General features: G+C 37.7%; 1 long non-coding RNA gene across 1 annotated transcript in view; it reads right to left on the bottom strand.

Moving 5' to 3' along the window:
• The window catches only part of LOC146520668 (uncharacterized), a 489613-nt gene that overhangs the window by 300571 nt on the left and 173101 nt on the right, over positions 1-15941 (bottom strand). The window lies entirely within an intron of this gene.

The following is a 15941-nucleotide window of genomic DNA, read 5'->3' as shown; positions in this document are numbered from 1 at the left end:
AGCTGTTCTCTTATTGTAGATTATGTGTGTCATATGTAAACACTGTGATCACCACTCATGCTCAGCTACTTGGGTGCTCAATAATATTTACCAAAATAACTTAAAAGTCTTTTTTTCTTAAAACACATTCTTTCTTCTTCAACAAAATTTGAAGTTATGATGTCAAACAGTGTTTTAAGATGCTTAGTGAATAACCTGCCCAAGTCTCTATTTAATTGCATTTTGTTAAAATGCATTTTAAAATTACATTTCAATACAGCTCCCAACAGAGATCATAATAATTAATTAATTCAGTTCAATTCATCTACAATACAGAGAAAACCCCAACAAACAAACGGCAGCCATCTGTCTAAAATAGTTTCGAAACACTTTCACAATATGCTGAAACAGATTCAAGCCCCACTTTTCTGTATGGATGTATATATGTGTGTACACTGTATAACCTCATTAGTTCCCAGAACTTTAAAAAACTATGCAAACTCATTGCCTCAAAAAAACTAAGTAAAGCCTACTTAAGATAGCTACATTAGGACAACTTATTCATTTCAAGTACTAAGAACAACTTGTTGTTTTTGACTGTGCAATACTAATTGTTTACCCACTGACAAACATTTCAAGTTCTACTAAATTAAAAACAATTTGTAGTAACTTAAAAAAATCACATTATGTTTTGTCATTCTTGAAATTTCTAGTACAACACTTATATTAATATAACACTGAATGTAAGTATGATTCAAAAAGACTAAGACTGGGTTTTTAAAATCAGCCCAACTTTTATTTTCAAATGCAAAAACGCATATCAGCCAACATACTGGACACTGTTCTACTGAACAACAAACAATTGCATTGCCATCGTTGTTTCACTGTAAGGTTATTAACAAAGTATCAGATTTAATTATTGTGAAACTATGTTTATACTCCCCATTACTTTGTATTGCAAGTTACATTACTTATATAATTAAAGTTAAAAGTATTTATTGTTCAGCCACAAGTGCAATCTCTAGATCAAACAACATATTTGTTTTGCATTCAAACACAGAAGCTTGTATGTTGTAATATTTTAAGGATGGCTTGTTTGCAGTCCTGGTATTACTGCCTGAATGACCGTCATGGATTTAGGTGGTCCTAATGTAAGTGCAGAAGAAAGTCTTTAACATTGTCCCAACTTCCCTGCAGGTGACCATCCTTACTGACCACACCATCTGTGATGGAGGACTCATCTTCCCTGGTGTCAAAGAAGACAAGCAAACAATCATATTCTTTAGAACACCAACTTATTTGCTTTCTTAAAACATTTTTTATTTATTTATTTGCATTTGCTATAGAACAGAACCAGATTTAGACAATCTCAGGTTCTCTCCCCACTGGAGAGGTGACATTTAATGTCCCGCTTGTCAGTCTGGATACCCCTGACCACCACCTGACACACAATAATGTCATAAAATCAAATTAAGCGCCTTGAGGCGACTTTTGTTGTGATTTGGCGCTATATAAATAAAATTGAATTGAATTGAATTGAAATCATATTTTTAAAAAAGGCTATGGAAACACGGCCAATAACTTTTCATCCTGGTGATCTGCAGAATAAATCAGGCACAAAACAAATTTCACTGTTCAAAAACCTGCAGACTTAACTATATACAGTGTAGACCCTCTAAACTAAGTTTGTGGGATATGATCTTTCAAAAAATGCAGATCAAACTGTCCTTGTTTGCATTTACTTACTCAGCTTGTCTTGTAGAATTTATTTAAGTCAACAGTAACAGCATAGTGCAGTCATATCTCAAGTCTAATAAGAGAAGACAGGAAAAGACCAGTAAAGAAACAACTTCCCCAAACTAAAGCAGAAATGAAACAATAAGTAAAACAGGTTGATCTGGTATGATTAAAGTTTAGCCTGATTAATATAAATGTCACTGAAAATTACTAATATATTGTAAAACCAAAATACTTACCACTCATGTAATGTGGGGAGTGTTGGTCCAAGCCTCAAAGACACAAAGCAGAGGGAGAAAAAACATAAATTATTTAGAAGCTGATTTAATATTTAATGGCTGTGTGACTGTTATAAACTTACATCACAGAAGGTCAATGTAGACCTCATACAACCAAATTAGACTTGCACATATAATACTAAAAACACCATCTACTAAGTGTCTGAATGTGTGGTATTACCACCGTCAGTTTAGGCCTAAAGAGATATGTGTTTTTTTTAAAAAAACAGCTAAATAAAATGGATTCATTACATGCTTGTTAAAAGCTAACTTCGAATATATAAAGTTTCTAATGAGAACAATAACCAGGTAAAACATGTGACAGTGTTTATATTTAACATAGTCAAATGTGACTTTAACGTAGTTCTTTAGAAGGACAGGCTAAAATTACTTTATTTTTTTAAACTATAAAGCCAAACTAGACTGATGCATGATGCATGTTAAAAATAGTACTTCCCATATAAAGGGCTTTCGTTGGAAAATTAAAAATCTAAAAATAGTGTACGTTCTTTAAACTTTCCACTCTAAAATAACACACTATATCTGGAAAACTGTCCCATGTTTAAAAGAAAAAGAAAAGTTACAAGCTTCAGCCACGGAACCAACAGAACAGATTTAGAGAAGCTGTTCTTAAAAAACCATGCTAATGCAAAGGAATAAAACAATGATCAGAAATCTGTATGTATCTAAATATAGGATTTATGTTCTTCATAACTGATTCTAGTATATTTTTCATATATTCATCTAATCTAAATTAAATATATAACTTAAGGACCTTACATGTGAGCCATGAGTTTTCTATTAAGTGTTAGGTAACAACAGACAAACTAGACAAAAAAAAAAAAAAAAAACTAATAGAATCTAAAATCTAAAGAAAAGAAGCCCTCAGGTTCAGTTAGGCACACTTACCTGTAGTTTGTGAAAAAAAAAATCAATAGAGCATTTTAGTTCTACAGTTCTACTGGGGAGTGGGTTGCATGCATGCTGGGACACAATGCGATTCATGTCCCTTGACCATATATGCAGGCAAACACAGCAGAATACACATACGAGTCCAAATAAGTGTGTGTGTGTGTGTGTGTGTGTGTGTGTGTGTGTGTGTGTGTGTGTGTGTGTGTGTGTGTGTGTGTGTGTGCATAATGTATATGCACATATGTATACAAACAAGACACTTCACACGTTCCCTGTATTCATTATTTTTTCAGCTTCGAGATTTGCAAGCTCCTCTTCTCCAACAGTCCATCAGACCTGAAACAAAACTGCAGCTCCAGGTATACTCTGCTACCTGAATTCTCAGGTTCTGAAACTTCATCGTCACCTGGCTGGTAGGTCGATGTTTATGTCAATTTCCATGAGGCGACGCTGTCGAGTCAAGCACTGGTAAAACAAGTTGTCCAGCTCCACTTGATCGGTGTGAGGACTTGATCGGGGCTCATCTGGAGAAGACTTTAAGGCGACACACATCGGACACATGTCAATGCATTAATCTTTTTAATTAATACTACTACAATACAGCTTTCAAAAGCAGGAAATATCATGTAGTGACTTTAAAAGAAATACCATTCATCATTTACAGTTTTTTCTGAATGCTTAAACCCTAACTGTGATTCTTATAGCACAATTTCTAAAACTATTAATACTTATAGCAAAACCACTCACTGAGTTTGCAAAACTAAAAGCACAAACACTGCTGTGCACTAAGTTTGCCATGTTGTAACACACACCTTGCAAAATTGTGGCTATCCACAATCCACTGCACCGCACTCTTTTTGCAGAACTGTAAACACAACTCACTGCTTTACACTCAATTTCCAAATGATCAACACACTCCTAGCAAAACTATACACATTTATGGCTATTATGTACACTATTTTGCCAAGTGTCTGGCACACTGTCACATGTGAAAACTGTGTTAGATAAGTAGTTCACTTTGCAATCAGCCTAAGCACTATAAATAAGCTACAGCAGCGGTCCCCAACCCCGGGCCTCGGACCGGTACCGGGCAGCGAGAGTTGAGGCTCAGGTGTGAAATGTATGGTTTTCAGGGTTTTTATCGGTTTTCAGCGTTATTTTGTTATCGTTTTTATCTTTAACTATGTCTTCCTGGGTCTTTTCACGTGTGTTATGAATAAATCTTCTTTTTTTTCGGTACCGGTACTAGTTTTATTTTGTTGTATTTTTCCGCGACACCTTAAAGGCCGGTCCGTGAAAATATTGTCGGGCATAAACCGGTCCGTGGCGCAAAAAAGGTTGGGGACCGCTGAGCTACAGGTAAGCTGTCCATGTGTACAATGGAGGGAGCAAGAAGAGTGAGAATTAGAGGAGGCTGAGGAAGAGGACGCGGAGGTGAAGAAGTAGGACGAAGAGGACGAAAAGGACAAGGAGGTGAAGTTAGAGGAAGAGGACAAGGAGAAGCAAGAGGAGGATGAGGAGGGGGAGGAGGAAGGGTAAGAAGAGTAAGAAATATAATTACTGAAGTCCAGACGCTTTTCTTTGCAAGCTGACAATAGTGGACCATGTAATCAACCATGGAATGACCCTGTGGGAAGCTGGCCAGCGGGTTCAGCCTAACTCGAGCCGCTACACTGTAGCAAGCATCATAAGGACATTTCGAAATGAGAATCGGTTAGTACAGTCACTTTGCACTAAGACTTGTAGCACTGCCGTATGCTAATGAGAAACACAACAATACCATAGATGTAAAATTCCAGTAGATATTTTCCCCAGTGCCTTGAACTAGAGGACATTGCATGTGATGTAGATGAAATTTTGTGGCCAGAGAGACGACGCGATGTAGATTGATTTATTTTTTTTCCTCAGTGAAATTACTATTTTGTTTTGACTTGAAATAAACACTTGTGTTTGTTTTGATGTGTTTGACTAAACACCAGTACTTGAAGTTTGGATCCGTCTATGTTTATGGACCTATGACAAAAGTATGACCTCAATCTGACATGACTTGTGCACAGAGAAAGCAAAAGCCAGATGTGTTTTTCATTCATACCATCAGTGTGTAGTTGGTGCATTGTGTGTTTATTAATGTGATGGCTTGTGTTAACTGTTGGATACGAAAATACCATTTTTACAAAGGTGTGGAGAGTTAAGCAAGGGTTATTCGCTTTTACAAGAAAACTACAATGTTTTGCTGATTGGGTGAAGAGTTTTCTTATTTGTGTGTAGAGTTTTGCAAAAATAGCCAATAGTTACAAAAATGTGCTTAATCAGAAAAAAATTGTAATGTATAACTGGAGTAAACATTCATTTTTGTTTTCCATATCAGATTTTTTTTCTGATGAATTTGAATAAATATAAACAGACAAGAAATTAAGATAAAAAGGGCAACTGTGTATCCTTGTATCACTGTATTTATTATCGGACCAAACCCTTTCTAGGCACAGTCGAAACAAGGTAAGAAACTATGAAAAAATACATTATTATCATTATTCATACTACTTTAGTTTTAGTAGTAGTACTAGTAGCGGTTGTAATACAGTACATGGGGTAAACAAAATCAAAAAGTTAAAATCTAATATATTTACTTTGTATGACATTTGACAATAACAATTAAAGTCTTCTGTAACAGAGTACAGTGTTATTTTAACAAACAGGGAGAATAAACTCTGGGAAGAACTTTGAGTTAATACTACTACTACTACTAACTCAGCACATTATTCAATGTTCTTATAATGCTTATGCCAAACGCATCAGCCTAAGATACCATCACAATTTAACCAGAATAACAGGATATCATTTTATAGTAACATCAGTTTATCTAATGTTACAGATGTTATTTGGATCGACAGTCGTACTTACCAAAACAACGCTTGTCGCAGCATAAGAACTAAATAAAAACTACAAACTACAATCATATATACATAATTGTGTTATTATGGCTGTTAGGATCAGACTTAAGAGTGTTGAGGAAAATTAACGAATATGTGTAGACTGATTCCAAACGGTTCTCATGTTTCCTCATTTTTCTGATCTCGTCATTTAGGAACGTGTTGGATGCCCGGAAGCGTAACATGTTGACGATTTCACCTAGCGTAAAATATTATGCCTCGGGAGTGAGAACGTGTTGATTATTATTAGGCTACAGGATATCTAAACCGTTTTACAGTCACTGATCGATACCCAGTCAGAGGTATCAGTATAGATCATGAGTATAAATGGCAGAAAACACTTTAGCATTCGCTTTCTGTGGTACCGGCCACCTGGATGCACACTTGTCACAGTGTGTGAAACCTCTGGTTTAAACAGTGATAATTCCCAATAATGTCCCCTCCATTCCGCGATTTCTGCAAGGCATCTCTTTCTCTTGCTCTTGCTCTCCTGCACCCTCCAAGAAGTACAGTAGATGTGTTAGAAGCTAGAAATGATAATTAATAAATAAATAAAAAAAGAAGCATTTATTGGTTCCTTGAAAAAGAAGAATCTACTTCCTGAATTAGTAAAATTTAAAAACAGTTAACAAGAGACAACAAGAGAGTGCGTTTTGGTTCACAGAGGACTTTTATATTATTATATTATACTTTTTCCCTTCATTTTACTTGTTATGGACTGGGTCTTACATGGTTATTACTACCTTACCTGCACTCAAAGTGCTATATAAAACATGCCACATTCACCCTTGCAAAGACTTTTTTCTATTCATAAGTGCTTCTCTATTTAACATTCAGACACGTGGGATCCTGGACACGTGGCATCCAGACTGGAGCAGGCAGAGATCGAACCACCAACCTCGGGAGCTACAATCAGCCGCTTGTTAGATCTGTCGGCATTGCATTGTTGCCTTCCTGGTGGCCAGCTGTATGCGGGAAGTGGGTAATTAAATTCTAAAGAAGCGATACATCCATTTCAGGAAGAAAAGTAGTGGGGGAAATAAGTTATAATATGCGTATATTATATAAGTTATTGTATTTTTAAGTTATTCTCTCATAACAACCAGCCAGCCAAGCGACACGGAAGTTAGACTGTCACCTACCCGCCACTGGCGACCTGTCCAGGATGTACCTTGTCCCTCTTGCCCTATCACTTCCGCAGCCCAGATAAAGATAAGAAGATGGGTGGATTGGAAGTTGCTGTAAATCCATTGATTTTTTTTTTTTTTTTTTTTTGAACATTACTTAATATGAATACAACATGTACTACAGACATAAGTTACATTTCATTCATTCAACAAGATTATCATTGGTGTAACAAATAAATATTTTACTAGTTCATTAACAAGACTGATGTTTGATGTGCCAAAGTGTTTAAACAATATAAGATGGATTTAAATAAATTTAATTAGACTAACGTGGTGCAAACATGTTGATTGAACAAAAGTCAAATTAATTGAATGTTAATGTTAATATTATGTTAAACCTACACACATATATTGTGTTGACACAACACAATCAAGATGGATTAATATAACATGATTTGTTTAGATGGAATATAAGTGGCAAGATAAAATTACGTTCATCCAATGAATTGTTTTTTTGAGTGCAGAGATCCCTTAGCTACACCTTCCCGAGTGCCCTCCTCTCTCTGAATTAATTTATCCCAGCCCTTCTTCTGCTACGTCTATTCATTATCTAAATCTCATTTTCTAATTTCTCTCGATCCTACAGGTTAACTCGTCCATACCGTGTTCTTGTGGGCCGCTGTCCCTCCATCTGGCTGTCCCATTCAGTGATACTGCTTTTTCTACGGCTAAATTCGACCAGAACAGAATGGCATGTTATTTCTTTATGTTATATCCGTTCTCCACTCCTTGTCCCCCTTCCTCTTCTCTTATGTAATTAAGCAGCCGTCGTATGTAGCAGTCATTCATTCTCACTGGAAGTCAAGGTCTGCGTTTGTAGTGAAGGAGGACCTCTCTGGTTGTAGTTTTAGATACCCAAGTCACACTCCTGGAGCGGACTACAGTCCAGACTAAAGTCCAGAAGCCGGACCCGCGGCAAATATGAGAACAATGCATGACGAGGAATGTGTTGGGTGGCTACCTGCGCTGCCGGTTTGTCTCGCGAGTGATGTGGGCAGGTGAGGGCACCATGGGATCGCTTTTGATGGTATACTGCAAAAAATAAAATAAAAATAAAAAGGTAAATATCCCACTATAGCTCATCCGGCAATAGCTCATCCCAAAAAAACTGTTGGTGTGTGTGTGTGTGTGTGTATCGTGTATGTATATCTATAGGCCTATGTATAGCCTACATATATGTAAATTTAGAAATACACACACAAAACTTCCAAGATGGATGAAACAGGCATGACAGAGAATAGCTTAAAAAGGGACAAAACAAAAAAGGAATGTCCAACTTTTATGAAAACTGACATTTCTGATCAACCAGTTCAGTATGAAAACATTGTAGTTAACTTGTGAAGTTGACTGCAAGCTGCTCCGGAGGTTGCCTTCATCACTTCACAGTCGCAGAGATATATGACCTGAAACTTTCGATGGATCTGAATGAAAACGCCAGGTTGCTGTAATCAGAAAGAGAAAGAGATTGGTAGTCTAAACAAATTGCCTAGGGTCCACCAAAAAAATTTCCCCAGGGATTTTTAACTTGTTAATCCTGCCATGATCTCACCTGACGGCACGGGATGCTGTAGCTCTCTCCTGCCATTGATACCGGCTCGTGATCTTTATGCACAATCTAGAGACGTTATCGTAACGGATATTGAAGATGGATTGCTAGAGAACACCGGTGATTTGATTTCCGAGGTGGCTACGATGAGGGCCGAGGACGGTCGTCCATTACACAGCTGATACATATTGTTAACTGTACACAAACCTTCAGTGTGCTCTATAGCGAAGAATTTTAGAGGGAGCCAAAATTTTAGGCAGCCAATGACAGTTTCGGGCATGCCACGCCCAAAGCGCTCGGAAGTTCTGACGTAATTTTCTTATATATTATTAAATAATCTGCAGGCATAATTAAATATTTTTGCCATATTTTCATATTTCACCGTCGCTTCAAACAAGAACCAATCGTATTTCACCGCTTATAAGGGGGCAGGAGACTGAGGCGAAGTCGCCCTGACTGTCAAGCTGCATCCAATTACTGTTGCAGCCCGTAGTGGAATTTCCCCACCGAATACAAGTTTCTAAGCTTGTGTAGCAGCATGGGTCTTCTTTTAAGCTGGAAACATGACACACACAAACACCCACACACACACACATTTCAGTAAATGCTGACGTTTCTTTTTTACCAAAAAGAAATGTCAGCATTTATTGTCCACAGATTTTGTAGATGGTGTTTTTAGAACCCTACAAAAAGACTCCACTAATCAAACAAAACATTAAGAGCAAGTACTTGACGACGATGGGAAGGGAAAACTCTATTTTAACAGGAAGAAACCTCTGGCAGAACAAGGCTCAGGGAGGTGCAGCCATCTGCCACAACAGTTGGGGGTGAAGGGAAGAAGACAGAACAAAACCACACTGTGTAAGAAAGCCAGAGATTAATAATAACTAATGATTAAATGCAGTATGATGTAGAAAAATTTATCAAAACTTACAGAATTGCCAATAATTCATAAAAACAATAATATACAACTTTCAGAATTCATGGATATCAATCACTCTATCATCAGCTTAAAATATACCTTTTTGCTACTGCAAACACAGACATGCAGTGGTTACTTGAAGCAAGTCTTGCTAAGGCAAAAGTATTGTTTTTCTCCTCATATAAACATTTTCTCTATATATATATCCATCTACCTCACAGCTCTGTTGCTGTCAAACTGTGCTGGCACATCTACAGCATTATGTGCTACATCTGCTATTTACAGCAAATGACAAGTATGTGCATGTCATGTCCTAAAGAAACAGGGAAAACAATCCAGCAAAGAATGAACCAGGACCTGGAAGGGATGATGTCAAGAAGCCATTCTTAAGGCAGATAAACAGATAAAGCTGGTTTGAGGCTGCATTTAAATAGTAGTGTTGGGAATCTTGTAAAGTGTAATCATATTATGAATGTCGAAAAGTGCCATCAGATTTTGATACACCATGCAATGCCATCTAGGGAATGGCTGGTTGGCACAGGTTCATTTCTTAGCATGATAATCATCCCAAACATACTGCCAGTGCAGTACAATTATATAATTATTGCAGTAAAGTTGTAGCTGAATAGAAAACCAAACAATGGAACACTATCATTCTCATCATTAATGAAGCAGTGTAGGATCATGCTTGACAGAGAACAGCACAAAAGGTAGCCAACGTACAAAGAAGAAATCCAATAGTTCTGGAGAAGCAACTTAAAAAAATGACAATAAAGCTTGCCTAAAAAAGTTCAGGCTCTAGATCAATAAATACACATGGTCATACCAAATATTAACCTTAAATCTAGTTCAAATTGTATATGTTCTACTTTCATTTATATTTGCATCTCTCACCCCAACTAGTTCTCATTATTCTACTAAATATATAGAAATGAGATGTGGCTCCAAACTTCAATGATTATACAGCATATATCTTAATGACTTTATAAACAAGAAGTGGGTGCACACGTTTGAAAAATAGCATCACCATTCCTGAAGAATCTCTTTGATTTCTGTATTTCTATTTCCCTGATGAGCATCGGTAATAAATATAGATTCTCAGACATTTTGTTGCTTGATTTTTTTCTGTCTACAGCCAATGACTTAACAACAGTTGTTCTATAAATGTTGACATATATGATCCTAAAAAAGGACACCCAGACTGTGCTTCATTTTAAATTTGTACTAAACTAAGCCTATAATTGCGTTTTTATCATAGCCAATATAGGCCAGCTGGACTCAAATGCTGGACTTGGAAACTCAAAGTTCAGTTTTATTTCCAGTGAAGTCAGCAACACCACACTGCAAAATGAGGGAAACAGTGATCAAAGGGTCCATGGAGAAAAAGAGTCTAAAAATCCAGTTATACACAAGAAACTCCTCTCAACTCGGGTTAGGCTCACTCAACACCAGAAAAAAGAATCCAGGAATCTGTGCAGAAGAGACAAATGGTCAGTATCCAGAAAAAAACAGGAGCAGGATAACAACACAGTGAACCAGTTTCAATAACTGTATAGCTTACCAGTGCACCAAAGACTGACTGCCAGTCATTATATTAAGTAATGGCCTTGATAAGCTCATTGGAGATAGGTGGGTGATTATAGGGGAACCCAGAATGAGTCTCAACCATGGGCAAAGACAATAACAGCACACAGAGAAGAGGAGAGAATCTTGGCATGAGAGACCAACAGGAGCTAAACGCGGTGAAGTCCATGCCAGTTTTTATATTTGTATTTTTAGATTTATAGTTTTTAGATTTAAAATCATCTGGAGGCACCACAAGTTAACTCATTATGTTATTCATAGCATGTTTTATGCATTTTGTGCAATGTATAGCAAAGAATCTGTGAAATTGCTCATTTTTTCTTCAGTGTACACTACTGACTACAACTATGCATTTGTAAAAGAATAATTGGAGATTCGTGTACACTTGGTTTTGTGAACACTGGAAAAAGAACATGCAAACAAGTACATCTTTTTCCAGTAATGTTAAATTGTTATAAAGGAGCGATGGTTCTTAGATGGGGCACTTATGAAGAAGATGTAACAGAAATATTGACCGATGTATGGGAGAAGCTCCAAGATAAACATCTGTCCATACCAACCATCAACTTATTTTAACAATCAACTTATTTTAGAAATGGACTCTTTCTAATCCAAAACAGAGGTCTCATTGGCCTCCAGAATGTAAACCCAGTATAAATAATAAAAGTTTAGTGTTGAACATGAGCATCTTAAACTGTCTAATTATTACATGATCAATATGTAATACGGCCACTATCACACATTTGAAACACAAAACACATGGATCTGGGTTGCATCTGAAGTCCAAGTGGATGCTTTGTAAAAAATAGTCTCTCAAATTCTGCAGATGAGAACACATGTGGTGTCCAGATACACTTTTATTAATAATGTCATGCCCTCCTCAGCTTTCTTATAATGAGTACAATCTTGTCTGTAAACATGCTCTTTTCTCTAGCTTGCTGAAATTTTAAATCATCAAAGGCTGAATTTACAAGTGATGTGGGCAGGGGTTTGCTGTGGATAACACACCCTTAGATTTATCCACAATCCCTAAAGTCTATATATCCCTTTAATCTATAGACAGTGTGTGCTTCAATCTGTGTGTATGTAAATAAGTAACAGGCTTTGGAGATTGGCCTTCTGTTTTCAAAAATGACAGTTCATTTTTTTCTCTCTCCCTCCCTTTCTGTCTTTTGTAATTTCTTAATGGATATATACACTCTCTCTCTCTCCCCATAATTATAAACAGAGGAAGATTTGCAGACACACACACTTTTTTGAAAATGGTGCCCCCCACCCCCACCCCCCACCCCACCCTGCAATCCACCCCCAGGCAAGCTCATATAACCAGTTACCATGACAGCCAGGCCCCAGATTGCAATAAAGTTTTACAACACAGAAAAAGGCCCCAAACTCCCACTCTGCCCCCTTTCTGTGTGTCTGTGTGTCACTGAGAGGAATTGTAAAAAAAAGAATCCATGTCAAAACACACTATAATCCTTTTCTCCCTCTCATGCCTTCATTACATGCTTTCTCTAAAAGGATTCGTGAGGGGATTGAGGTCCCCCCCCCCCCCCCCCCCCCCCATTTTTTAAACAGGCTGTGGGCGCATTAGGGGAATTAAAACATATTTATGGAGCTGGATTTGCATTTCTTACAGGCAAGATACACACGGCCCATGGTGTCATTGTGTGTCTGAAGGTCAATCAGTTTGAATCCAATGCGCTGTATTAAATGCACTCTTCAGAGATCAGCACTTTGATCTGCTCTGGTACACTTCATCCCAGTGAACGGTCTAATTGCTTTTTATCTTGGTAAAATGTACAAATCACACATGTCATTTATATCTCCACAAAATTCTTTCAAAACTGCTAATAATGTTCTCCCTATGTATGGAGATGTTTGCAGTATTTGATATTGTGAAAAACATCATGAATGATGCTGTCCAAGACTTCTCACCAAGGGAAAATATATTTTGCTGTTTCTTCTTACACTGCATGCTGTTATGTTTGAATTTTATTTCCGCGAGGACCAGATGTATCCAGACTGAGTCTGGACATGTGGCTTTTAGCAAATCACAATAGCAGAGATTACGTTACTGAAGCATTTTAACAGGATAAAATCTAAAGACGCATTCTATGCAGAGTAAGTTACTTTAAGATATAGTCAGAACTGCATGATGTTCTGATTTTTGCTATTCTGTGCACCAAAGTGATCTGAAACTTAAGCTTTAACAGTACACACTGCTAAAGAGCTGAGCTGATATAAATTTAACACAATTAACTGATATTAGTACAAAATGTAATTTATATATTGGCATTAGTATACCTTATTCAAAAATTATTTTTATTTGTTAAAACACAATACATTATTATCCTTACAATGTTTCTGTGTAATCCTGTAAACCTACTCTGAAAGTAAGTATTAGCTTTAAAAAAAAGCTAATACAGCAGGTTTTGTTTTGTTTTGTTTTGTTTTTATCAGTGTATCATTAATCCATATGAAAAAAAGGATCACTATAGACACATCAATTATAAACTCAGACTAAATACTAAAACAAATTACTCCTGTATTATGGACAGACAACCAGCAGATGGCACTGTGGTACAAAGAAAGAAAGTTTGAAAACAAATGTAAATACCGATACAAAAAAAGAGAGTCAGATCAGAATTATTCAGTGTCTTGTATCCCAGTTGACAAGCTTGTTACACAAGTATTAAAGTTGCAGTCTTTAGTTAGTTGATATAAAATGTATTACTTATGAAGGGACAATATTTTTTTTTAATTACATTTCATGTTGTGACTGTTATCTGTATGTGAAGCCATCTTTTATGAAAATGCTGAATGCTTACACCTAGTCATTTTCAAGCTAAAATGCATCCAGTTATTCACCTTCAACCTTCAGCCTGTTTTTTCTTCATTTCAGTCTCCTAGGACACGTTGGGCTCCAGCCTGCAGCTCTTTTTATGGTTCTATATTTCCCGGGCTTTTTTATTGCCACTGACAGACAATTAAAGTCTGCTGAACACACGCTTGCTGCCCGTCAGCAGGCTGTGGCTCCATAAAAGCGTCTTTCTGTGAAAAACAAGTGGCTGTCCAATCAAAGAAAAGAAGAGCAGAAGCAGTCAGAAAAAGCCTTACCAATCAGGGTTTAGCTGGGCCCTATAAACTTGGGAAACCCACAATGCCCCACCTCAGCCGGGGTCCATTTGACCTTGAAATCTTGCAAAAGTGCAGCTCCCTTCCTTTGCTTTTTTGTGTCACAAGGAAGCTGAGCAAAAATGACAGTTAATGCAGTTGGTGCTGAAATATGTTATCCCAAACAATGTCAATCGGATCAAATTAATTTACCCTGGAATACAGTGAGCAAATTGGCAAAATGTTAACTTAATGTACAGCCTTCAAACAGATTGTATTATGTGACTAATTACTGAATGGTAACCTAAATTTATTTTTGTATTAACTATTTTTCAAACAGGGAAATTAAGCTTATAAAGACCATTAAATTATATTTGATGATATAATAATGTGTATGGCACTAATGCTATCACTCAATTTCCAGCCCATCTTACTTTACATTGGAGTTGGGCTGGATCAGGTAACCCTGAATCCTCCCATAATTATGCTGCAGTAGGCCTAGGCTGCAGGGGGGATTCCCAACATACACTGATTATTTCTTCCTCACTCACGCTTTTTCGCTCAGTATGTGTTTATACCCCCCTATACATTTAATCATTAGTTATTATTGTCCGCTGTCTCTCTTGCACACTGTCTTTTGTCCTGTCTTCATCCTCTGACCCAAAACTGGTGAAGTGAAGAAAGCCATCAAGCAAAATGAGTCCTAGCCTAAACCTAGCCTGTCTAACTTTGGAAGCAGGTAATGGGTACCTGCAGGCCAATCAGCACACAGCTCGGGTGGTGGCTGAAACATGCAACTGAGGATAAAGTTAGGTGGTGAAAGGAATACTTTGAAGATGTGGTAGAGATGTGGTCTGTGGCTCTGCTGCAGAGGAAGCATGGTGCAGCAGGTTCCTGGGGTTATTGCCAGGGAGCCTGCCAGAGCAGCTGGGACTAATCTCCTGACGATGTCCCCAATGTTTAGTAGCCCATTGAGACCAGAGGAAGCAGGGATGAGCTGGATATATCAATATTATTGTTAATATTGTTGTTTTGTTGCTGTGGAGGCCAATAAAAGTACTCTTGTCCATAAATGCTGCCTGTGTGTCCTTTAGGCCCTTCTAGGACCGCCTTAATGCCAACTGACATGGTTTCTGCAGAGAAAGCAGAGTCCAGGGATGAGGGGGACAACTAGCTCATCACTGGGGGCGAGGTCACTAAGGTAGTTAAACATCTCCTTTGTGGCAGGGCTCCTGGAGTTCCTTAGGCTATGGATGTTAGGGCTGTCTTGTGTGACATGTCTCTGCAACATCACATGGCAACCAGGGGCAGTGCCTCTGGATTGGCAGACTGGGGCATTATAATAAAAAGTAAAAATACAAAAAGTCAGACAGAGATGATTATGACTGCAATAGAGATGAATAGAGGGAAGTGAGAAGCATTTTGGTGGTTCCAGTCGTGAAGAAAGGGGATCCGAGAGTGGGCATAGAGGGAATCACACTTCTTAGCCTGCCTGGGAAGATTTTTACCAAAGTACTAAAAAGCAGAGGTTTTCGGTTAATTGAATATTAGATTCAGGAGGAACAATACAGACAAAACACACTGACAGGAAATGTTCCCTCTAAGCTGCCCGCGTGCGCAATTGTGCACTGATGGCACGGTCTCTGCGCAGAAAAAAATCCGCGTTGCGCCAGTATGGGATTAGAACGATGCCACCGTATCCCATAGTCCAGCCAATCACGCGATTTACATTCACGTATATGCGCAGCT

The sequence above is a fragment of the Neolamprologus multifasciatus genome, chromosome 4 (assembly GCF_963576455.1).
Source record: "Neolamprologus multifasciatus chromosome 4, fNeoMul1.2, whole genome shotgun sequence".
Lineage (NCBI taxonomy): Eukaryota > Metazoa > Chordata > Actinopteri > Cichliformes > Cichlidae > Neolamprologus > Neolamprologus multifasciatus.
Note: the sequence above shows the minus strand (reverse complement) of the source record. Positions and strands in the feature narration are given on the sequence as shown.